Source organism: Cyanistes caeruleus, chromosome 5 (genome assembly GCF_971803275.1).
Source record: "Cyanistes caeruleus chromosome 5, bCyaCae1.hap1.1, whole genome shotgun sequence".
In the NCBI taxonomy this organism is placed as follows: Eukaryota; Metazoa; Chordata; class Aves; order Passeriformes; family Paridae; genus Cyanistes; species Cyanistes caeruleus.
The window spans coordinates 54257960-54282106 of NC_141705.1; the positions used below are offsets into that span (position 1 = coordinate 54257960).

Consider the following 24147-nt stretch of genomic DNA (forward strand, 5'->3'; position numbering starts at 1 on the left):
GGCTATGAAACCGTATTCCTGGGCAGGTCCTCCCAAGTGCTCCTGCCTCTCTGTCCCTACCTTTTATCCCTTTAGACCACTCATTCAGCATCAAGCTCAAGAAGCAGCCTAAGCATGGCTGGAGTGTGCAAGCACCACTGTGACATGAGGAATAACACGAGTACAGAAATCTACAAGGAGCAACTGAGGGCTGGCAGAAGGAAAGGCACCTCAGGTGAAGAGCTCCCCTGTTACACATCAGAATGGCACAAGCCAACCTGAGGCTGCATGCAGCTCAGGGCTAACACAGGGAATACACAGTGATCTTCAGAAGGAAATTGTCAATTTAGAAGACACCACAACATTCTATTTGTATAGCAAATCCATGAATTTAAACAGCAAATCTGGAGATGAAATACCAAAGCACACCTCTGTCTCTTTGGAGTTCACTTCCACAGTCTGCCTTTGAAGTTCTAAAGCCAGACTTCAAAGATATATGAATGCACAAATCCTATTCCTACTTGGGCAATTTTTAGAATCTTACCTTGTGACAATTAAATGAAATCTAGGTTTTGTGATTCTCTGGAGCCCCTTTCTAGAGGCAGTATTTCCAAAGCATTTAAGTAATTTAAGAACTTGGGTAACTTAAGGTAAATAGCTTTTGGCAGAACTAGGAGGATTACAAAGCTTAGATTCCATTTGAAAAACCCACCATCTTCACATGGCGATCTATTTTGATCACTATCAACAATTTTCTATTGTTGGATTGCCTTGTCAAAAGCAGCAAACTAACTAGCTTTGCAGACAAGGCACTGCACATATCAATCATTTCAAATTGCTGTGCTAATGTTTCTGCTTCAATCTGTGTAACTCATCTCAGCATAAAAGTCTCTCTGTTGGTAAGGACAGGGTAACCAGTGCCAGGAAATCATAAATGTTTGTGAAGAAAGATACACAGATACCCAGGGGTTGAAGTTAATCCTGATGAGATTTGACACATTGACACAGCAGAGAGCCGAGAATATTTTTCCTAACATTTGTCTATTTGTTCATAAGAAATACAGCAGCAGCTCTGTTTGCAGATGTGCTTAATTTATTTAGATTTCTTCACCTGTGATAGAGACTTACAGAAAGTTCTTATTTGGAATAATGAGCCGATGAAATAAGTCAGCATGGAATAAAGCTGTAAATAGTGCTCAACTCTCAGATAACATGTAAATGCAAAAGGAGAGTGTGATCAAGTTCTTATGAAGCTAAGCAAATGCATTATTCAGTTATCTGTTATTTAATTCACCCTCCATTTTCCTCACCTCTTCCCAGCAACTGCTGGAGCCAGCAGTTAATTTTGATACGTATCTCTTCCAGACACAGGACCACCTGACTGCTGTCAGATAGAACTATCCTGTCTGGAACATTTAAAAGATTCCCATTAGGAACCAAGGAGGTGTCACCAAAAGCCAGCTAAGTTCACCCACTTTAGATGTGTTTTGCACTAAGAGAAAACACCATCAGTGAGAGAAAGGGCCCTGAGTGTTAGCTTAGGTGATGTGACCAATACTGGGAGAGATCAGTTTGACTCTTGGTGACTGAACGTGCTCCCTGGCTCCTGCAGTATCAGCTGGGACCATCTGCTGTCACCATAGCAGGAAACTGATGGGTCAGTTCCTAGGGCAAGGAAGAAAGGAGCAGGTCTTTTCCTGTATTACAGCTCTTTTCCAGCTGTTCTTCAACATGCATCAATGTGAGTCTGGAATGTACACAGGGAGAAAATGACCTCTGAAGTGCTCCACTTATCCTGAAAGTTGTTAAAACTCCCTACTGCTTTGACTGCATCTAAAATCAGTGTACCACTTGCATTATTAATGTTTCTTTTTCGTGCGCTTTCACAGTAGAAGTATCACCTTACATCAAGAACAACACTTTAGTTCTGTCAGTCTTGTTACAGTGCCATAGCCAATTTTCCAATGCATCAGAATATCATCACCAAAACTAATGACTTAATCTTACTTGCAATCTAACACTAAACCATGCCACGTTTCAGAAAACTCAGCCCTGCCTCAGTAATTTTTCCCTGTGCCACAAGCCCGGGGTGCATATCTGCAAGGCAGTAAAGATGCGTGCTTCTAACCACTCTATGCACCCTTCCCCTCCCATCCCTAATCAAAATAAGGGAAGAGAACCTTTACAGACCATCTCCTGGAAAATAAAGACACACTTCAATAAGTATGCCTGTGATGAATGAGGTCTTGGGGGACTCCCACATCCTATTAAAACTTCTGTGGTTTATAAGGAAAAAAACATATAAAGGGAAAATACATATATGGCACAAAATGATAGAAGCTATTCAGACAGGTTTCCATACATCTGAGTTAATACTACACATTAATGATTTTTAGTATTATTGCCCATTTCAAGTTGCAACACAATACTTACATTGTAATCACTTCCCTGTAAAATATGCTATGGGACAAACCACCACATTTGACCAAGATCAGCTGTGCTGTGTTTCAGAGAACAACATGTAATTACAAAGAAAGGCATCAAGGACTCTAAAATTGTCAGGCTGATTTTACAATGGGCACAGGCAGCTGGCCATGTCAACAATGTAGGCCTTATACACGAGGCAAGACAGATGGAACTGAGACACAAAAATGTCCTCCTCAAATCCTAATGGAAATTTTTCTGGATCAAGTTAACTCTCCCAGAAATTTGAATGTGACAGCAGAATCAAAGCCTGATTTTAGTCCTTCCTTTGGCTGTTTTAATGCAGGTAATTCCTAACAGTAGGACACAGAGGCATGTGTTGACACTCTGGACACAGCAGAAGGGCTGGAGAAGCTGGTTTCAAGGAAAAGAAGATAGGAGGTAATTGCATCAGCTTCAGCTGGACCAAATTTCCATCCAATACTGAAGGGGCTGCACTCAGAATTCAAGCCTTGTTACAAACACCTACTACTCAGGTTTGGGTACTTCAGAAACACTCCACTTGACTCAGAATATCTAAAATTAGTAGGAATAAATACAGAATGACTAAGGTTACTATATAGTGAAGTAATATAAAGCAGGCATGCTTAAGCAACAGTTTAGGAAGATTGGCTTTCTTCCCACTGTTTTACAGTGAAAAACACATAATTTGCTTCATCGATAAAGTGAGCCAACAAAACTCCAAATTTTGAACTACTCAAACAAAACCATGGTGAAAAAAGCTGCAAGAAACATCTCACTGACTGACACAAAATGAAATTAACTCCATGTTGATGCAAAGAGAAGAATTGTCTATAAAAACAACACATTCCAAGTAGTACAGTCACTTGTGTCCCATGTGAATGTCCTACTGATAAATCTAGAGCCTCAAATGTTTCAACTTTTCTTACTGGCCTAGTAACATTTACCCAAAGCTTAGTGATTTTATTTTTTTTTATATTTTTTTAATAGGACAGTCAGCTGAGAAAGTCAAACAGCACAATCTTGATTTTCAAGAGTAACCAGAAACATCTTTAAGATAAGCTACAGAGAAAAATAATTTTCTATGTACCTAGAGACCTGTGCCTTGCCACTGGATTGTCCCTGCCAGTGGCACCAAGAGAAAGTGAGGATGCTTGTGTATGCCACAATTCAAAAATCACTATGAAAGGCTGTAAAAACATATGGAAATACTGGAGCAATTAAACTTTGTAATACCCGCTGTTAAAATGTTAAACAAGTACCTGCTGTTAAAATAAGTAAGAGATTGGCAGCAGGAATTTTGGGCTTAGTTGTCAGTCAGGAATCCACAACTTCATTAGGAGTAAACTTGAAAGAAAAATTAATCTTTTCACCTTCTCTGCTAATATAAATGCTCCCTTCCACATTTGATTATGTACAGCTACAAGTGGATTTTTTCTTTCCTAATTATCCTTGCAAAACACTTTTGCAGGATGCTTCCTTTAAGCATTGTTTGATATTTGAATAGCGCTTTTCAATTTTTCTTCTTCTGTTCAGTCTATATTATTAGATTAGATGAGCATCTTTATGGAGTGTTCTCCAAAGCTGTTTCTTCATCTCTGGCTTTTATCAGCACTTTTAAGTACAATCTATAACAAAGTAAAGGGTAAGGGAGCTATTGATTAGAGCACTATAACCACTGATAGCATCTCCATAAAGAAGAGATGTTAACAAACTGACCAAAGGTCAAAATTTACAGGAGGGGCTCTGCCATGCCAAAGCATCCCCATGCATGCAAGGGCTTGGGGGCACACAGTGTACACCTGCAGATCTACCAGTTATGTGTGCTGCTATGGAAATTAACATAAAATCCCAGACAGCAGCCTAAGAAAGCAGAAAGGGATAAAATTGAGGCAGAATGAATAAACTAAAATATCTGGAGTGTTTGCGCTATGTATCCACATCATTTTTTTCTTTTCTTCTTGGATCCCTCTTCAGGAAGCTGAATGTGCAATGCCATTATCCACCTGAAAATATTCTTCCCTAAAACCTGAAGTGCTATGGATATCCTGGGAGAAGCAGGAAGAAGGAAGCCCAGAAAGGACATGCTGCTTGATTTTACTCCTCCGAGCACATAAGGTTATGCAGCCCTTGGTGCACCGAAAGCGCTGCTCCTTTCACATCAGCTGGAAAGACTGCTGACCACTCAGCACTATAATCCAGGCAACAAGACACACTGAATTGACAAAAACCTGCTGGAAAATGTTACTTTTTTACAAAAAAAAAGTACTTTTTTCTACAGCTTTTGATTTACTGGGCTAAATCCAAATGCATGCAAACCTTTGTAGCATCATGCCCTAAACCCAGCAGCGCTACATCAGCCAGCCACTCCTTTTTATGAGACCAGCAGTATTTCCAGCTAATAAATGTGGAGTCCTGGTAGCAGACGAGGTTAGTGCTAGCACAGCAGAGAGCTCAGGGTGCAGAGGCTGTTTCTGTGTCAGGGGTGTGCTGACCTCCTCACTGGTGGAATTAGCTCGGCAGCGTTTGAACCTACCAAGAGGTGGCACTGGAAGGACACTTTATGGCAGGAGCCATAAGGCGAAGCTCTGCTCCACGGAATTGTGCTGAGGATCAGCCGGCAGCCGCAGAACCTCAGGAGCAGCCCATCTTCCAACAGGTAGATGAAGGCAACCTTTCCACCTTCTTCTGCAATTGCATCACACTAAGCCTACTGGCACAGAACAATACACACACACACACCCCCAAAAAAGTATTATCGGGACTGTTTTCCTGTTTTTAAACGCTGCTGATAATGAACTGAAAAGAGTAAAGCCACTGCCAAAATGTTCACAAGTAGTTCTAAGCTGCTATCAACTTTATGACTCTGCAAATCTGTGACGATTGCAAAATCCACCAGGAAGAGCAGACTTGTTTTCAGAGACCTTAAATCTACCTCACACGGGGATCCACATCTCCCATGGAGAAATGCTGGCAATCTACAAATAACAGAAGAAAAAATAAAAAATTGCAAATCATGGTACTAGAAGAGGACCTGTAATATTACATATGGTATGACACTCATGCTTGTAGAGCGTATTTCCACACATATCTATGCACAAATCTATAAATACATTATGTAAATTCAATTTTAGACACTTTCCCAGTGAAACACTTTAATACTGCCCATAATAATATGGGTAATAGTCCTGATTTAATATACTGTATATTTGTATTCTGTGGGAAGTTTCAGAGTCAAGTTTTTCTTATCAGCAGGTAAAGAACAACTCTCATTTTACTCTCTATACTCCCTCTCTGTATTTCCTCAGATTCTCCACCAAAGGGAAAAAACAGCTTCTGGTTAGCCTATTTTTGTTTGTTTTTACCCACTCTAACAAACCAATTTATCACAACATATTTAAGGCCCAGTGCTGAGTGGATTTATGCACACACTTGAGTTCATTGTTAGGTAACAACCTGCTGCAGTTAATGTACTCATAAGTAAATCTAGGTGTGTACATTTTCATGACTGGAGTCTAAAATTAGATTACTCAAGGCAAAAATTTGGCTAGGTACAACCTAATTCCTTAAAATATCTTCTGCATATAAAGCATTTGAATTTTATTTTAATAGTTTATTTCTGAATAAAGGTTTTTTGTGTGACTTGGATGCTGTGGCCCAGTCAGTCAGACCTAAAATGGAGGTAAAAAAGACTTATTTTAACTGATGTTTCACATAAGCTTGGTCATTCTGTTTCACTGGAAAAAGCTGTAACAGCATTTACAGATGTTTACTGAATATTGTACAGCTTTGGAGCTTTTAGGTTCCTGCAGAGGTTTACAATTCATCACAGCCAAGAATTACTAGATATCTTATTTGTGAACACTACCATATCATAATTTCAATGGCACAGTTTTGAGCTGACATAAGTTCATTAAAATCTACATCTAAGTGGCTAAAGTGCACTTAATTCTGGTTTACTGTCACTGGGCAGCAACAGCTCTGTTGCTGGATTTATTAACTGGGGAAATTGAGGTTTGTTTGTTTGGCTTTTTCCTTCCAATAGACATCACAGTGAAAAGAAAAATTAAGACCCAGTGCAAAAAGATTAAATTCCTCATAAGTATTGGTATGTCAGGAAGCTGAAAAACTCATTTCTTTTGCGTTTATGAAAGCAAAAAAATATAACTGAGAAAAAAGTTGAACTCACAGATTTCTTCCAACAAAATGTTATCAGAGTTTGTCACATTTCAATTACCTGTGTAATCAAATCATAAATGAAAATCACACAGCATTCAAAATACCTCTAATGTTCCAAGTCAAAATATATTCTTTATAGAGAGAAGCAACTCACATCGTTATGCTTCAAATTGATTACCACAAACTGTACCTATAATTAGATGTAACTAATGCAATTTAAGGAAGAGAAAACTAATATTTGGAGCTAAATAGTGAAAGTAATCTTGTTGCCTTCCAGTCAGTTACCAATCAGAAAATGCACTGTCTCGCTAATTTATTATTATTAGAAACATCAGACTCTTAATCTATTCTAAGGACTTAGCTACATATTTAAGGTAGTATTTCCCAGCTGTATTTCAAAACAACCAGCTTGCTTGATTTTTGCTGAAATAAAAAGGACAGAACTCCTCCACTATCACTATAAATGGATGAACCAGAAGAGTTGGAGTAGGAGCCAGCTACAGTATAACTAACCAGTAGGAACTCATTTTAGCCATCTGCATAGAAACAAACAAAAAAAAGGGATTAAATTAAAAAAAGTATAACCTTTGTGGAGTGATGTGTTATAGAACCAAAGCAACATTTGGCATAATTTCACCTAACACATCTTAGAATCCCCAACTAATTGTTGCGCTACACAAACGACGGGACACACGAATGTACAGGCAATATTCCATGACACTGTGTCCCTCCAAGTCTTTGGGATTCTTCTCTAGTATTCTCAGATAGTCTTTTACACAATTAGGCCTTTACCCACCCAAAATTTTACTTCCTACAGCAGGCACTACAGGTCCCATTACCTTCTTGCTGATCTCATCTTATGTTTTTATCCACCCAAAAGGCTTCTATAGATACCAGTACCACATGGAGACTCATACTACAGCTTCATTCCCTCCAAATAACTGCAGGGTGAGCACATGCATTATGGTCCCCCTGGCTGAAATATCAGGCACAGATATTTCCCAGTAACCACTCAAGTAGGAGGATGAGCAGAAGTTCCCCACCACTAGGACAACAGGAACAGCATCTACTAAGTGTGAAGGTTTTCTCCTCCCCTTAGCCACCTCCCAAACCCTGCAGAATCCTCTCCTTGCTCTCTCTCAGCCATGCCAGGAGTAATAGCTGAACAAGGAATTGCACTGTTCTCCTCTGAGCAGCAGCTGCTGTTGCTACTCCCTGCTGCCTCCCAAGGGCTTTTCTATCTGGTAACAAAACACAACACATAACCCAAGGCTACGAGGCAAATAGAGCTACCTTAAACTGCAGTCCTCTGGAGCAGCAGTACATGAAATTTCAGCATAGCTCCAAGAAGTGAGTGTGCTTGCCCCAACACACAATTTAGATTCAATCACACAGAAGAGCCTTACTGATGCTTTGTACACATTAGCAACATGGTATTTATCTCACTTATTGCTGGATGATGGCATGTCCCTTCCCACACTCTAGGAATCATCATCCCTGTCTAGTTGCCCAGCGACAGAGAAAAGTAACATAAATATCATGTACCACTGGTTACCATGACAAAAGGAGCCTAAGAGGGAGGCAGAAGGACGTCGGTCCACTTCTTCAGATTTATCCTGGGAAACCTTAAAAAGGACCAGAACTTAGTCAGACTAGATCCAGAAGACTGAAAAAGCACAGTACTCTGTTATTAATGCACAGCAAGAGGGTTTTATCATGCTAGCACCATAAGAAGTCTGTTCTCTAGAGCTAAGCTTCTCCAGCTCAGGAACACTGGAAGCCTCCCCTACAATCTCCCAGATGACTCTCTGTGCTGTTACACTCATTGCTGGCTGGTAGGCCTGAGGTACTGTGGTTTCCAAGGTGATTTGTGGGCTGAAGGCCTTGCACATACAAGCAGGAATACCAGTCAATTAAACTTGCCTTATTGGTCTCAATTTCCAAGTCTTGAAATACAAGCCCACGATGCAACAGCACTTCATATTGAGCATGAGTCACACACCTGTAAGGAAATGGTCCAAGTTCACTTCAACAGAGGCCATTAAACAGCATCTTCCAGAACGTAACTCACTAGCATGACTAATTGAAACCCTTGACATCAAACTCGATGCCGAGTTTTGTCACTGCTTATAATAGCAACAACATTCTGAGTAGTATGTTCACAATCTTTATTTAATGATCAGTATGGCACGCAGAGCCCTCTTCCCACACAGTGAGAAGTGGAAGACGAAATCTTATTACAAAGAGGACTGCCATATGAACAGTATTGAGCTCTTGTAAAGACACAGATCTCACTTTAAAAAACAGTTCTACATCAGCAAGAGAAAAAACAATGTTTTTCCACATTTTCCATACTCCACATTCTGTAAAATTTAACAGGGAAGATTACTACTGTGCTGATGTTTAATTTCTTCCTTTATGCAAAGTGCCCAAAAGAAGAATTGTTTTAAAGATGCAATCTGGATTTGGTAGCAGGACAAACAATTCAGTTATAAATCCTTCCTATTGCAACCTCATGGACTGATCCAACATCCAGGCTACAGGATTTTCTGGAGGTGCGTAGTGTTCCCTTTTTCACTCTGCAAGAGTAAACACCTGACAACCCAAGGAAAATAGCTGTGGTGGCAGCAGCAATTCTGCAACCTTTACTGTAATCTGAGCTTCAGCAATTTTTGTCAACTGACCCACAATTTCACATAGTGCCATCAGCAGCTCTGAGTAAACACCGCTGCCTGCTGCCCAAATCTAAAGTCTGCCAAGTCACAGAGTCACAGAAGCATTTGGGTTGGAGAAGACCTCCAAGACCATCCAGTCCAACCTTTGACCAATCACCACCTTGTCACCAGACTATTGAACTGAGTGCTACATCCACCCATTTCTTGAACACCTCCACTGCCTCCATGGGCAGTCCGTTCCAAAGCTTAGCAACCCTTCTGCGAAGGAATTCTTCCTGAATTCAAGTGTAAGCCTGTGTCATGCAGAGTTTTAAGAGCAGAGAAGCTGACAAACAAGAGCATGTACATTTGTGTTCACATGTGCATGCATGCACGTGTTTGAGAACCGCAGATGTTGAGATGTACAGATTCACCCTCTGTGCCACACCTTCAGCGCTGGCCCTGGGCAAAGCACATATGAAAGTCACGCACGTGAAAATCTGTTAGGAAGCTCAAAAAGACATCTTTAGTCCTCTCCTGTTTAAAGGCATCTAAAGGTTGCACATTTAGTGTAAGTTCTTGTTTCTACAAATGTACTAAGAATGTTCAGAAGAGGAGAATACGAGGACGCCTTGTTGACTGAAACCGGGAGCGCATAAGGACCAAGGTACAACATTAACCTTCTCAATACCTCAGTTCCACAGTTTCCCTGCCTCCTTGTGGCAGGAGGTCACACAGATCTAAGCATGTACTGAGGAAATCAACTCAGCATCCACCAACAGCTTTTCTGCTGGACTGGGTTCAATCCCATGGGCAGCAAGATAAGAAATACAAGAAGGTTCAACAACATAGGTTCAACCCCAAGCTGAAAATCCCATTCGTCTTCCACCAGAGAGGAAACCAAACAACACAAAAACACAAAGCAGCACTATGCATGTACATAAAATTTAAGAGATGACCACAGTAATATGATAAAAATTAGGCATCACACACTGATATGAGGAATGTAACCAGAACACTGTTCAATAAGAAAATATAATTTTCTTTTATATAAATAGGGTGAAGAGGAACAGCCATGGAAATGTCCTTTGGGAAAAAATAAAAATAAACTGGCACGGAAGAAGCTACTGAGGATTATTATTGCTCCAATACTTCATTTGGTTATCATTGAAGCTCTTAGGAACTGCATCTTGTCAAACTTTAACATAATTTGTCAATCTTTTGAGCAAATCAACCTTAACCTAACTGAAGGTCGCCACTCAAAAAAAACACCTCAAACTAGAGATTACAATTAGGGACTATATGCAAAGAAGAAAAGGCAGATGTGGAGAAAACAGCATGCTTTTATAGCTCCCATGTTGATACTCAACAGCTGATGTTGAGTTTTAGTGGACACACCATTGATTTGTTAACAGAAGCAGTCATAAAAGCCCTAATGAAGCCCCATGAGCACCCTGACCACACAAAATCTTGTATTCTTGTGTCAGCACCTTGGAAAAATCACATCTTTCCTCTATGATCTGCCTTTTAATTATTATTTTGCTGTGGGGGTTGGGTTCCTATGTTGTTTTCTTCTTCCTGTCACTACCCTTCACTTCCAGTATTCTGACATCTTGAACTGTCAAGAGTCAATGTGTAAAAGCTCTCAGACTTGATTGTCAAAATACTGAAACAATTTTCTTGTGTTTATCTTCTTTGCTCTCGGAGTGTTTGCAATAAGCCTGTTTCCAGATTCAATGTTTGTGTTTAAGAGGATGTAGTATTAGCTAGAAAGGTTCAGAGTGCACTCCTAGTGGTATTACAAACTATGAAGCAAGCACAAAAAAAGTCCAGAGCTTTCTACAGTCAATTTTTACCACATAACCTAGTGACAAACACTTTTTTTTTCTCTCACTCTCTCTTGGAGACAGTTCATTAAAAAAGCATCAAAAATTGCTTGCTTTTTTTGTGACGGATTTTATGCTCATGAGAAGAGATGATGATGAGACCAGATAATGCTGGTAGCTGCTGTTAGGTCTCTGAGATGTTAGCCTGCCCAAGAATCCATCCCAATTCCCAGTTCAACTGGCAGGTTTATAAACTGGACAGTGGCAAACCTTGTTAAATGGAAGCAGTCTCAACACAGGACAGAGTAGCCCACAGTCATGATGGCTGGGTAACATCCACATGCTGTATGATTTATGTTAATTGTAGCAAAGCCTCAGTGGTGTCAGGCCCTAAACCACAGCATGGGGCTGCAAAATGCACTTAAGATATTCCTGCCTCCTGAAGAAATCTAATAATTAAATCACTTCATGTTTATATGTTAGCGTGGAGGTAGAATAGTGTTTGCATTGACCTTCTCAGCTGGCTCATCAAATCCATCCTTCTGCCACTGTAAACATAGTGGCATTAAGTGATTTATCTCCATTTAGAAGTGGTTTAGCAAGCCTGTTGTCCCCTTTACACACACATACTCACTGGGAAGTTGTTTTAGAAGCTCATTCCCCTCCCTCTGCTATATCAAAATTTCTACCAGTTTCCAGTCTAAGCTAAATTTTTAGACATTTATGGGCTTTTGTCCCACTACAAAATGCTGTCATAGGACATGAATGTCCTATTCACACATGACAATTAACCACATGAGTGTTTAATTTCTTCCCCCAGCATTTAACACCTGCTATTTAATCTTTTTTTTTTTTTTTTCTGTCTCCATATCATAATATTGTTGGTTAGAAAGTCACTTTTCCTAGTTCCCTAAAATGTGGAAGTTTCTTCTTTCCAGCCTCCTTGTCTTTGTTCTGAAATCCACCTTCCTTGATCAGGAGACCAGAATAGTGCAGGTGCACACACTTCCCACATCACCCCTTTCTCCTGTGGTTCTTCTGTAATTAATTACATCGTTTATTGAAGAACAAAATGGTACACTGTGGGAAATAGTCTTCAACTGTGGAACATGCCATGCAATAGTGATCACTAGGATCTTTCTCTCCACCAACTCTTCCCATACATAACTAGTATAAAGAACCTTGGGCTTAAAATTTTGGGACAAAAAGTGTCTTGGTTAAGGCTTTTGGATTAGAAGTGAGGGTAGGGCAGAGAGTGAATTCCTGAAAGAAAGCAAAAGAAGATTTGCATTTTTAAAAAGAAAAAAAGAAGCATCTTGAAAAATCTCCTTTGAAACCACTTGCTCATGGAATCTTGCAGTGAATCTTGTTGCAGAGCTCTCTCTGCACAAACAAGGCAGTGTACACATGAACACAGCAGTACAAATGTGCCTTTTCTTTGCATAGCAGGACTGAATTCAAGTAATGGGTAAGCACAGATAGGTTGGGTTTGAACCAGGAAAATAAATCAGAGCATAGATATAATCTAAGTTATAATTCCATAATTTGTGATCACTTTATTAGAAAACTATTGTTATCAGCAGTCAACTTCTTTGGAACCTAGGCCCCCAGCACAGGATACAAATGTTAGCTGCTTCAACCCATACCAGAGAAACCCCACATAAGAAGGTTTGACTGCCTTTTTTTTTTTTTTTTTGCTGGTTTTTTTTTCATCTATCAAAATTAAAGTGGATGTGTGAAATGCTCTTTTTTTCCATACAAGTACTTTAACTCTAGAATGCAGGAACCCTTAAGGTATTCCTCATTTATCCACTGACACCACAGCAAAATTTTGAACCGGTGTCTCACAGAGACTAGAAACTGAATACTATTTACAATGTAGAGGCACAGGTTCACAAGCCCTACACTTTGTCTTTAAAGCAAGCCCCCCATTTATCCAGAACTGTGGAGTGAGCAGTTTCACACATCTATCAGCCAGAGTACAGGCTGCAGTGAAGTGCTGCATTTTCTGAGATAGGAACATTTCGATGAACAGTGTATGTGTGACCAGAGGGAGCACCTGTGTGTCCAAACAGGATGTACAGCACTCCGACTCACATCTCATCCAACTCACATCTCATCCAACTCACATCTCATCCAACTCACATCTCATCCATAAGGGGAATCACAGAGCATTAAGGAAGCTCAACAAGTCACTGCTCCCACCTCCCACGTGGCAAACAGTTCAAGTGCTTAATACACTTGCTAACGTTTTATTGCATAGGTGAACACAATGAAGAGTTTTTGCCTATTTGAAAACTCTCCCTTGTATCTAATTTATTTTTTTAGAAGAGAATTTCCTTCTCTAAGGGTGACAGAGATGCTCTGCAGAAAGGATGATGAGACACCAAATAATGAAGAGAAGAGAAAGTCTGACTGTGGCATGCAGTACAAGTTCATGTAAATCCTGTAAAGAGCTCAGCACACTGTTCTGTCTTAGCAAAACAAAGCCATAAGGACCAGAAGTCTTCACTTATTATGCCCTTTCTAAGAAAATATCAGTCAAACAAACAGAGAAATGCAGGGTATGTCCAACCTAGAGACAGGATAAAATAAGGTGGGGGCTCTGTCCCTCTTTGTGTGCAGTGTATTCAATTCTTCTGCCTGAGCATGTGGGCAGCATACTTTCAGTGCTTAAGGTGAGGAAGGTTTACCTAATATCAAGCTAAGATCTCTATTGCTTCCAATTAGATTAATTACTTCTTGGCTTAACCTCAAAGACAGGTTCATTTTTCATTGTATGTTGCCCTTCTCTTGTGAGTTCTTGATGCACAGGAAGATTTTTTTTTTTTCTTTTAGATTAGACAAGCAGTTTTCTCTTCTTAAAGGTAACATTTACAGCTTATAATTCTTGGTAAAAATTATAAGGCATCACCATGGGACTTTAAAGATGAATCTCCATGCTCTCAGGAATACCTGAGTTAGGAATACCTGAGTAGAAACCAGTAACACATCCAGGTTCACACTTTTGTCAAGTAGAGCAGAGTAACTACAACTACCTCTCGCACCTGATATTTTTCACTCTTATTAACACATTCCAGAATATTAACGACTGCATTTCCTGCAGTGGCATCACCTTGCTGCCTCTAGTGTGTATGTAAATGCAACAAAGAGATGGTTCTCTCTCTCCTCACTCCATATCCCAAAGAGTTTTGAGATTCCAAGGGATTATGCATCTGAACAGAAAACAAATGTCTGAGTGCCTTGAAGTTCAGACCTTCTCTGTGGCTTCAGGTAATTGTTTTGTACCACTCATCAATTTGCAAAGGCAAAAAGCAAAATGAGAGCTTTTTCTTATCCAAGAAGATCTAGAGAAAACATGGCAAAAACTGATGGTGTGGCTGCACTTAAATGCAGTTTTTAGCAAAGGGTGCTGTAACAATTCCTTCAAAATCACCCAAAGCTGACCACTCCTTAATACTTGTCAGACAAGATTCAGAGCTAGCACTTAAGTTCACCTGGCTATTTCTTACATCTACTATGTGTCCACAGAATTCATGCAAGCAGATGTCAGGAAAAATATCTTCACTAATTCCTAAATGAGTTCTCCAAACCAAATTCACTCACCTGTCTGAGGTCAAAATAAGGCTTCACAACCTCCATGTTTGAAAACTAATTAGCTCCCTGGAACTTCAGTCCTTTCTTCTATTGTTGCAATGATTTCTCTATGGGCTCCATTTAGAGAGCATCAAGGTAGCTGTGTGAAATAGCCAGCAGTCATACTAGAGAAAAGCTACTTCCATTTATTCTGCTGAGAACAAGTAAATTGGCTGGGAAGGTGTCAAGCATTGAAAAATCGTCCACAGGAGTTTCTCCTTATTTTGAAGAATGCATTTGTCATTTGATCTAAGTTTTTAAAAACAATGAGATTTTTCAAAATATCAGAAATATACACATTCTTCATTTAGACACAAGACATATAATCCAAGTATTTGAATGAAATGCTACGTGTTTTCAGTGACAAACTAGATCCAGGAATCTGAAAGCCTCTGTCACCCTTTGGAGCACACTGGAAAACAACCCCACCCTTATTATAGTCCAAATCTGAATTACTCCACTCACAATTTAGCAGCTGGGGCTGCCTCAGAGCAGGGACCATTGTGCTCTGAGTTTTACTGCAGTTCAAAAGGCAGGATGTTCTGGCAGCAGGACCTGTTAGACACTGGAAGATGATCTTCTCCCCATCATAACCTTTCCAAATTCCCACCTCAACAGCAGAAGCACAAGAAGAAAGCTGAAACCCAGCTATACAGCAAACCATGGCCCTGGATTCTGAGAGGCTGAGCAACACCCCCATGCAAGTCTATTCTCATTTTTTGTAGCAGGGAAGAGACAACATTCAATCCCCACAGTGGCAGCTTTTCAAACCTCTGTCCTTGTGACACTTCTGTGAAACAGCTGAGAACTGCTATCTCTTTTTTATATGGGGCAAATGACACAAAAAAAGAACTTGTCCACATGTTAGGATCAAGGAGATACAGAAACTTAATAGCTTAATGACTTGTACATTTAAAAGCCTATGTGGAACATAAAAAGCAAAGGTTCTCATGTGCTGTAGCTTTTCTGCAAGATAATTAACACAGTTGTTCACTCCTTGCCTACTCACACATCACTCACTGGCAATTTCCCACACAGAGTCCAAGTAAAACACCTGCAATCCATAAGAAATCTGTGCCAAAGCAAGGGCAAATGCCAATATCCCAAGGAAAGGCCATCAGTACCGTGCCATTTTTCAGTGCAGCTCAAATGTATGCCAACAATATGTGGTAGGTTCCTGGCTTGGAAATCTATTTGTAGATCAGTTCCAAGAACAAAGTTCTCTCTTGACCAGGATAGTCTGTGTGCTGCTCCAGACAGGTGAATATAGCTCATATGGCAGCAGTTTCACCTCCTGAAGCCTCCTATTTTCACCGCAAATAAAATTCAGAGATAAAAGGCTTGTAGTTACAGCTTGATTTACGAGGCTTGATTTATATTGATGGCACTAAAAAAATCAGACTGCAGGTGTTGTACAAACTCCTCAAAAGGGAAAGGTAAATTGAGGCTTAAATTTGAGGTGCTAGCTGTAGAGCAGATTTGGACACATTTTCCCTTTTTAACTGAAGATTGTTAATGTCAAAAGTTAAGCAGCTCATCATTAAAATCAGAATTTTAATCTTGTCTCCTAACCACCACTGTTATAATAAAAAAAGACAGTCAAGAAACTCTAAAATGCACTTTGACTCCTCATTATTATAATGCAGAGCAGTTAAAGTTAATTTGTCTCAAAGCACCACGAAGTCTGGACCCCATCATTAGCAAAGCAAGGGACACTCAGGTGGAGGATCCATCTGATCTGTCCAGAGGAGCAGAACAGGGAACACAGTCAAAATATCCAATATCCAATATTTAGGAAAATTTACTGTGGACTTCAGCCTGCTCATACTCTACCCCAAGCAGATGGAAGACCATTTCTGTGTGGATTAGACATGTGAGATGAGCAAATGATGATCAAGTTCAACATATGGGCTCCACAGTCTATACCTTGGTAATGAGTTGAGCTGCTAGAAAGGCCAGAGAACTGGGTCTGAAGGACTAGAAACAAGAGTCTCCATTGCTGTTTCTAATCCATTAATATGCTCATACTGAGTGTGAGGTGGTGCCTAAGCACCAAACAGCCTCCTGCAGGACATCCCAGAGTCAGATGGACTGCATGCAGACCCATCTCCATGTGGGCCAGATATCATTTCCACTGTGGGATCTGAAAGGAGGAAAGTTGGTATTTTCAATGCTGTCTCAGATCAGCAGACACTGGAACAGGAGTCCAGTTAATTTTACAGCCTTTACACCACTGAAAAGCATTGAGCTAAGAGTGATTTCTTAGATCTCTTCAGCTGTGGTTTGGTTTTAACTAAATTAGCACTGAACGGAAAGTATTTCAAGTACAGAAATTCACTGTCCAATGCCATTGCCAAGCAGAAGAGAAACTTATCCAGGGAAAAGATAATTATCATCACAACAAGCCCTACAGAAGATTTCCTGAGGCATTACCACAGGGTAATAAGGTTATAATCACCAACAGTGATAATTACAGCTAACACAGGACTCCAAATGCAAGCTTGCCTTCATCTATCCAGCACCAGCAATCTCAAGTCATTGCTATTGACAGGACATGATAATCTGGAAGAATTAAGACATTTCAACAGTGCTGCATCACAATCTGCTTGAATTATTTAGATCAAAACACTTGCAGCATGTCAATCATTTACCATAAGTCTTCTAACAGAAGGGATTTTATTACTGTTAGCTAATAAATGTGGCAGTCTCCAAGGTTGGAGCGTAGCATACAGCAAATTGCATCTGTATCTGAGCCATTTCAGCCCTTGTTTAGCATGTTTTCTTTAAGCTCTAAATTTCTAAAAGTGTGATAACAGAAAGAAGCAACATTTTTCCAGTTCTCAGAGAAGGAACACTGAGGTGTGTGTAAGCAAGAGGCTGGGGAGAGGAGGGGTTCATCCTACCTGTGGGAATGCAGTCTTAAACATCAACAAGTCCTCAATCAGAGTCATTTATAACCCATCATTCCTGATCACTGATTGCTCCCAAGTTACATGGTACACAGAGCACTTGATAACAAATTATCCCCTTCATCTCTGTGCCAGAAGAAGGATGCCACTAAGTCAGTACACAGTACGTTTACTACAGAAAATACATTTGGTCCCTTAAAAATGAAGCCTTCCTACCCAAGTTTGGACAAGATCTGAAAAAAATCTGCCATTCCCCTAGCTCAGTTGAAAAAAAAAAAATAAAAAAAATAAGAAGTATATATTGCAATAGCAAAACATTAAAATTTTATGCTGAAAAACTTATGTGGCTATTGCAGATATAAGATCATATTCTAATAACTCATGCCTGATGCATGGATTGAGTAGTATACACTCCCAAAGAACACATGTCAAAACACTGAAGAGATGAGAATGAAGAAGCAAAACAAGCCTGTCATTCCCATTCCTGTCATTCCCACTCCTGGTATTGAAATGCCCAGAATTTGGTCTCAAGAACTGGGCAGGGGCCAAGAAAAGACTTGCCTTTCTTTCCATTTCCATTGCTTTAGAAATGCCCCTTTTGTTCCTCAGAACCAAGATCACCCCCTGGGAGAGTCACTGAGCTATGGGAAATGAAAATTTTAGCCCTGCTGCAGGCTGGACTCGAGGGCATACTTAGGCAGTGACAAAGGTACCTCTAAGACAATCAGTGGGGGCAGAGGGTCTGCTAGCTCTTTGAAAATGTCCCATTTAGTACTTCAGACTTGTTGATTTGGTCTGTTTGCACTCAGAGAATCCAGAAAATCCAGAAGGAATGTATCAACTTCTAGAAAATATTATGGTGACTCATGACCTAATGGAGCAGACTGTATTGAGCACCTTTTTATTGCAGAGGAAAAGGGGTTGATATCAAAGAATGCAAAAGGATAGGCAGAGGTTCTGGGGTCCAAAAGGCCTCCCCCACCTTGAGCCTGAATCAATGAGCTCTTTGTAGGCAGTGAGGGTCAATTAGAGGATGTTAACATAACGATGCTAGAGGATTCTGATGAATGAAGGAGTCTGGGGGAAAGTATCAAAGCATACCCAGCAGATGCTGTACTTCCAATAAAGCTGGGGAACAAAGCAATAGAGTTTTTAATAGACAGCAGAGCCTCATATTCAATAATAATGAGCAGAGAGGGCCTGTAAGTAGTGTCACAATAGTGATGGTTGGAGCAATGGGAAAAAGAACTTTGCAGCCATTCTGGCAACCTACAAAATGTACAATGGAGATATTAAACTTCCTCATAAGTATATATATATATATATATATATATATATATATATATATATATATTTTCCAGAATGTCCTTTCCATTGTCAGGATGCATGTTAAATGCTCAAAAAACTTTTTTTAAGGAAGTCTGTACAAGTTATAGGTCCCACAGGAAACAGCACAGAAGGTTTAAATATGTTTACTAATGGACCAGATCTCAGATGAACCTGAGACTGACATCCCAGATCCAGTACTGAATGTGGTAATCCTTCTGGGGGATGGGCTTCAGAGAAACCAGGCAAAGCAGGGAATGTGAACTCCACTTCAAGTAGAGCTCAAGCCAGGAGCACAACCAGGGAGGGTAAATCAATACCCTATTAAACTGGAACGTGTAAAGGATTGGAGCCCTTGATAAATACTGTCATGCAGTATGGACTGCTTGGGGAGTATCAGTGTGAATTAAATTTATTTTACCAGTAAAGAAGCCTCATTGTCAGGGATATGGATTGGCACAGAAGTTAAATGCCATAAACCAAATAACTATGAATATACATATATATATATATGTATACACATACCCCACCATATTACTCCTTACACCTTGATAGCCTCGGTTCCAGAAACAAATGCTTATTTTACTGGTTCTGGATTTAAAATATGCTCTTTTTTTTTATCCTATTTGACAAAAAGAAAAACTATTTTTGCCTTCAAATCAGAGAATCCCATAATGGGAAGAGAGATGCAGCTGTGCTGTACTGTGCTCCCTTATGAATTGAAAACAGCTCCACTCTGTTTGGTAACACATTAGCAAAAATATATTGTTTCTGGAGCAATGGCAAGGTTACAATAACAATGTAATTTTGTTGGAATACGTTGATGAAAGAAGAAAGATCAATGGGCAGAAATACCAAAATGTTAAAAAATAAACAAACAAATAAAAATCAGAAGAATGATGGAGAACTCCAAATCAACACATTGTCAGAACTGCTGAAATTATGAGATCCTTCTCAAAAAGCTACATGAAAAAATTCAGATGGGAACAGATGTCCAAGAAGTATCAAAGTTTCTGCAATTTAGTGGGATTTACCCTCTCTAGGCCCCAGTCTAGCTAAAAGGTGAAGAATATGATTGAAAACAACAAAAAAAAATTTTCAAAGTTTTTCCTGGCAATTCAAATCAAATGTGTAGAGGTCTTTCTGACTGTCTTGATGAGACTCACTTAACAAGTCAGTGAAAGAGTGAGTCCTTTTGAAGTATTGTAGGGGAAGTCATATCCAGCTAAAACATTGGGCAATTGAAGCAATCAAATGCATGTTAAAGGGAAAGGAATGATAAAAGCTTATTTGCTGTCTATTTCTCACATTTTATCATCTTTTCAGTCAGAGAGCACCTTTTCCCCTGGACAGCACACAACTTTCAAGGTGGAAACTTTATATCCACACTTGGAGAGACGGGCCACGGAAAGAAAAGTGAAAAGGACCTTACATTGTTCTGGTGGGTACACATACAGCTATAAGGCCCTTAAAGAATATATTGATGCACCAAAGTCTATCACAAAATCAAAAACTATATGTTTATTGTGTTCTTTCTAGTTACAGGATTAACTGTGTTTTTTTCAAACACAGGGTGCGACTTATAAGAAATGTTCTGCGGATATGTCCATAACTCTCAGAGGGGAGAATTTGATGTCAGTTGAGGTTAAAAATCCACAAAGAAGTTCACAGTAACTCTGGGTTGGTTTTGAAACCATGACAACAGTGTACCAGAGCAATGGAAGAGTGAAGTGTCCCCAGGAACAGAATATTATAAATCCTTATTTCACTGACAATTAATTGTTCAAATAGACTCAAGCAGAAACTGTAATTGAGTATATGATTAAATAATAACTTGGTCTTAGCTGATAGGATGAAAATATAACCTCAAGTTACCCCAGGTGATTGTAATGCTAAAAACACACATCCAGGGAAATTTATACATGCAGGTGATAACACAAAGAACCAGACCAAGACCACCACACACACAAAGAATTTTGTTATATAATTGTGAGTGAACAGATATCACTTTCTATATTATTCATTCTTTATTCCCTTTATGGATAAAAGACTTCCTGTTCCTAGGTGGTGTGCTGGCAGCATTTGATGCCTGGCACCTTATTCTGTAGAATGGTAATTAAATCAAATATCTCAACCTCTTTTGTAGATTGGCTCTTGAACACTGGGTGAAAGAACCCTCTGCTTTAGGGACAGCAGTATTAACTGTTGCCCTATTCAGTGGCTCCATCAAAGCAGACATCACAGTTGGATGCCTCACTTTGGCTCCAAATCAAAGAAATGCGCTGAGGAAAGCACCAGTGGCCAGATCAGGCTGGCCACACTAAAACAGGAGGTCAGAAATAGAGAGGTTTATTTTTCAGAAAGCATTGTGTGATGCTCTTGTTCAACAGGAGCCAAAGATGCTATTTTTTGACTGCTACTAGGAGCACAGAATGCTTATTTCCATTTCCAGAAAAATTTGGAGGGTGCACATTTCCTGTGTCAAACCCTGCAGGTTTCCTTCTGGGTACCCTACCAGCAACTACTGCTGCAAGAGCTCAGCATATGAAGGACTGGAAAGAGATGGGTGTCAAGCTTAGCCCTAGTCCTCCTGTGGTCATTTCACAGTTAAACCAGACACCAACAATTTTTTTGTTTTTGTTTTGTTTCCAAAAAAAGACCAAAAAAATCCCAACAAACCCAAATCTGCTAAATCAATAGATTACCTCTGATTCTGGTTTTATACTGAGCTGTTACAAATGCTAAATAGTTATCATGAAGCTTTTGATTTTTCTTGAAATATACAGACACATTGTCATATAATTTCCAAACAGCTTGCAATTCCCGAATCACTTTCCTCCCACCTATTTCAAAGTTTATTATGTTATAGGCTTTATACCAAGGTCATCAGTTTGCACACAATGTAGATGTTAGGCTATGTTATTGGCGTTTCTGAATGGAAATGTCTCATGACTATTGATTTGCAAGCTCTTGCAAAATCTACTTTCTTTAGCAGCTGAAAAACTGAGAAGATACAGTTGACACCAACACTTTATGGTGCCAGGTATACACAACTATTATTGTGGAGAACTGTGTTTTAGTGGCTTTCAGTCTGTACTCCATTCAGCACAAATCCTCTTGTCTATGTCTTTCTTGTGTTTAGCATCCCCTGAAACCATTTACTTAAGTGCCTATAGAAATGTAAACAAAGACATGAAATACCTCAACGATTACTGTACCTGACCTTTGGAAAACTATTCTCCTAAATTAAAGTACACTTGAATGAGGACATCTTGTGGAAAAACATACAGTAGGGATTAAAAAATGTCTAGAGATTCTACCAAAGTCTTTGGTAAACCATGCTGTGTCCCCTTGCCCTTTAGTAGGGTTCTCCTTCTGTTTCTCTATTAAATGTCTCACAGAATCCTACAAACAATGTCATCCTACAAACAGCTTTCCATTCCAGTTTGCCATGAGTCATGCAGCTTGAATGTGACTGTGCTTCAGCAAAGGGGCATTTGAAATGAGCTTTTGAAATGTGTGTAAAACGTTCTAACTCTCCACATGAGTCTCAGAGCAACTGGACGCTCAGCTCTCGTGTCTGGCCAGGACACTCCTGAAAAAGTGCATATTCATCAAGACAAGGAGACCCTTCAGTGAAACATGGTACATCCCAAATACAGCTGGCAATTCTAGAAGATAAGGGATGATTATAGACTGCTGACCCAGGAGAATAGCCTGACTTACTACCTTCATTTCTCGAGGAAACTCCTCCATCTTTTTTTTACACTCCAGCCTTCTTTTGCCCTTTTCTTTCTTTCCTCTCCCTTGAAGAAATTTACCTATCCACTCTGTAATCTTGCTTTTTGTGCAGACAATTTGTGCTTCACAATTTATTTTCCTCTGTGGAATATGCTACTAAGTAGCTAAGGCTAGGGACAAGAAAAACAAATAAAAGCTCTGGGAAAAAAAAAATTATTGCACTGAGAGCAAAGTAGAAAACAACTTCCATTCTAGTCCAGAAATCTCTTCTACTACAGAGCTGAAAGGGTAGCTAGGGAAATTAATAATAGTAGTAATAATAATAATAATCCCATTCATTTGAATAAATTGAAACACAAGTGAATGCAATGCCACCTTTAACACTAATGCCAAAATAAATGTTTAAAAAGCAACCCTGCTGAGAAGTCAGAAAAACGCAAGGATGCTTGTGAATACGTGATCCTCTATGACACCCACAGAAATAAGTAGAACAAATCCCTGGATCTAGCTGCAGGGCACTTCTTAGCTGAACAACCTTTCCAAACAGAAAGGGACTCAGTTACCATTCGGGTTCTGCTGTGAAACACCCATCTCTATCTACAAACTGTCAGAGGCAGAGAACTTCAGTCTCAGGAAACATCCTGATATTTTGGTTGATGCCAGCACCTCAGCTAAACCAGCATGGTAAATAGCAAGGAGTTATGCAAGGAGAAAGGAAAATGTACATCTAGAAAGAGCATGTGAGCCTAGAGCCTGCAAGTCAATCAGCACAGCACCTCCACTGAAGCCTCAACACACTCAGTGTTACAGATCAACTACCATTGCTCTGTGGCAGAGGAATGGATTTAAGCAAATGCATTAAACATTTTGTTAAGCTTCAGCCTGACCTGCTGAGATGTATAAACAGACAGCTTCCACTCTGTTTAATCCATTTAAAACATGTCTGACACCTTCAATGCTCTTAACTCTGGTCTTCAGTTGCATCACTCAGCTGCAGTGGCTGAGCCAGCGTTCAGGGTCCTACACACATGTAATTATCTCTGCTGAGAAACAGTAAGCACAGGAAAGCCCTGCTGGCCTTAGGAGTGGAGCTGGGGGGAAGTCTGGGGGCCTAGAAACCAACCTTTTTCCTATTGCTGTGTGCACACAATTCCACCACCACCCGTCTGATTACTACACAAAAACCTTCTATAATGGGTTTACTTTATATCCTTCTCTTTTCCCGAGTATTCTTGTTAAGGAATCTCAATGCTCTTGTAAAACCAGAGCACAATCTGGTTTCTGTCAAAGAAATCACAGTGCAGAGATGGATTTGTTTTCTGTTTTGTCTATGTTACCTCTTAGACTACGCTTTTTATTCCTTCAGATACTTTAATTGGGCTTATAATTAAACCCTGCCTCCCTACCTTTGTGCACCTTTTCCCAGCTTCCTTTTCTAAGTGCGAGATCCTA

The 24147-nt window shown here is 39.8% G+C and overlaps 1 long non-coding RNA gene across 2 annotated transcripts in view; it reads right to left on the reverse strand.

Annotated features, from left to right (window-relative positions):
- Positions 1-1054: 1054 nt before the first annotated feature.
- Positions 1055-24147, reverse strand: part of LOC111928800 (uncharacterized) — a 42552-nt gene continuing 19459 nt past the window's right edge. The window contains exons 2-5 of one of the 2 annotated variants that reach the window (XR_015286791.1): positions 8527-8605; positions 8159-8228; positions 6614-6661; positions 1055-5402 (exon numbers count right to left, since the gene is read on the reverse strand). This is a non-coding gene — a long non-coding RNA (uncharacterized LOC111928800). Of the gene's footprint in view, positions 6096-6613; positions 6662-8158; positions 8229-8526; positions 8606-24147 lie in introns of both variants that reach the window. The other variant, XR_002864314.2, reaches the window with a different exon arrangement.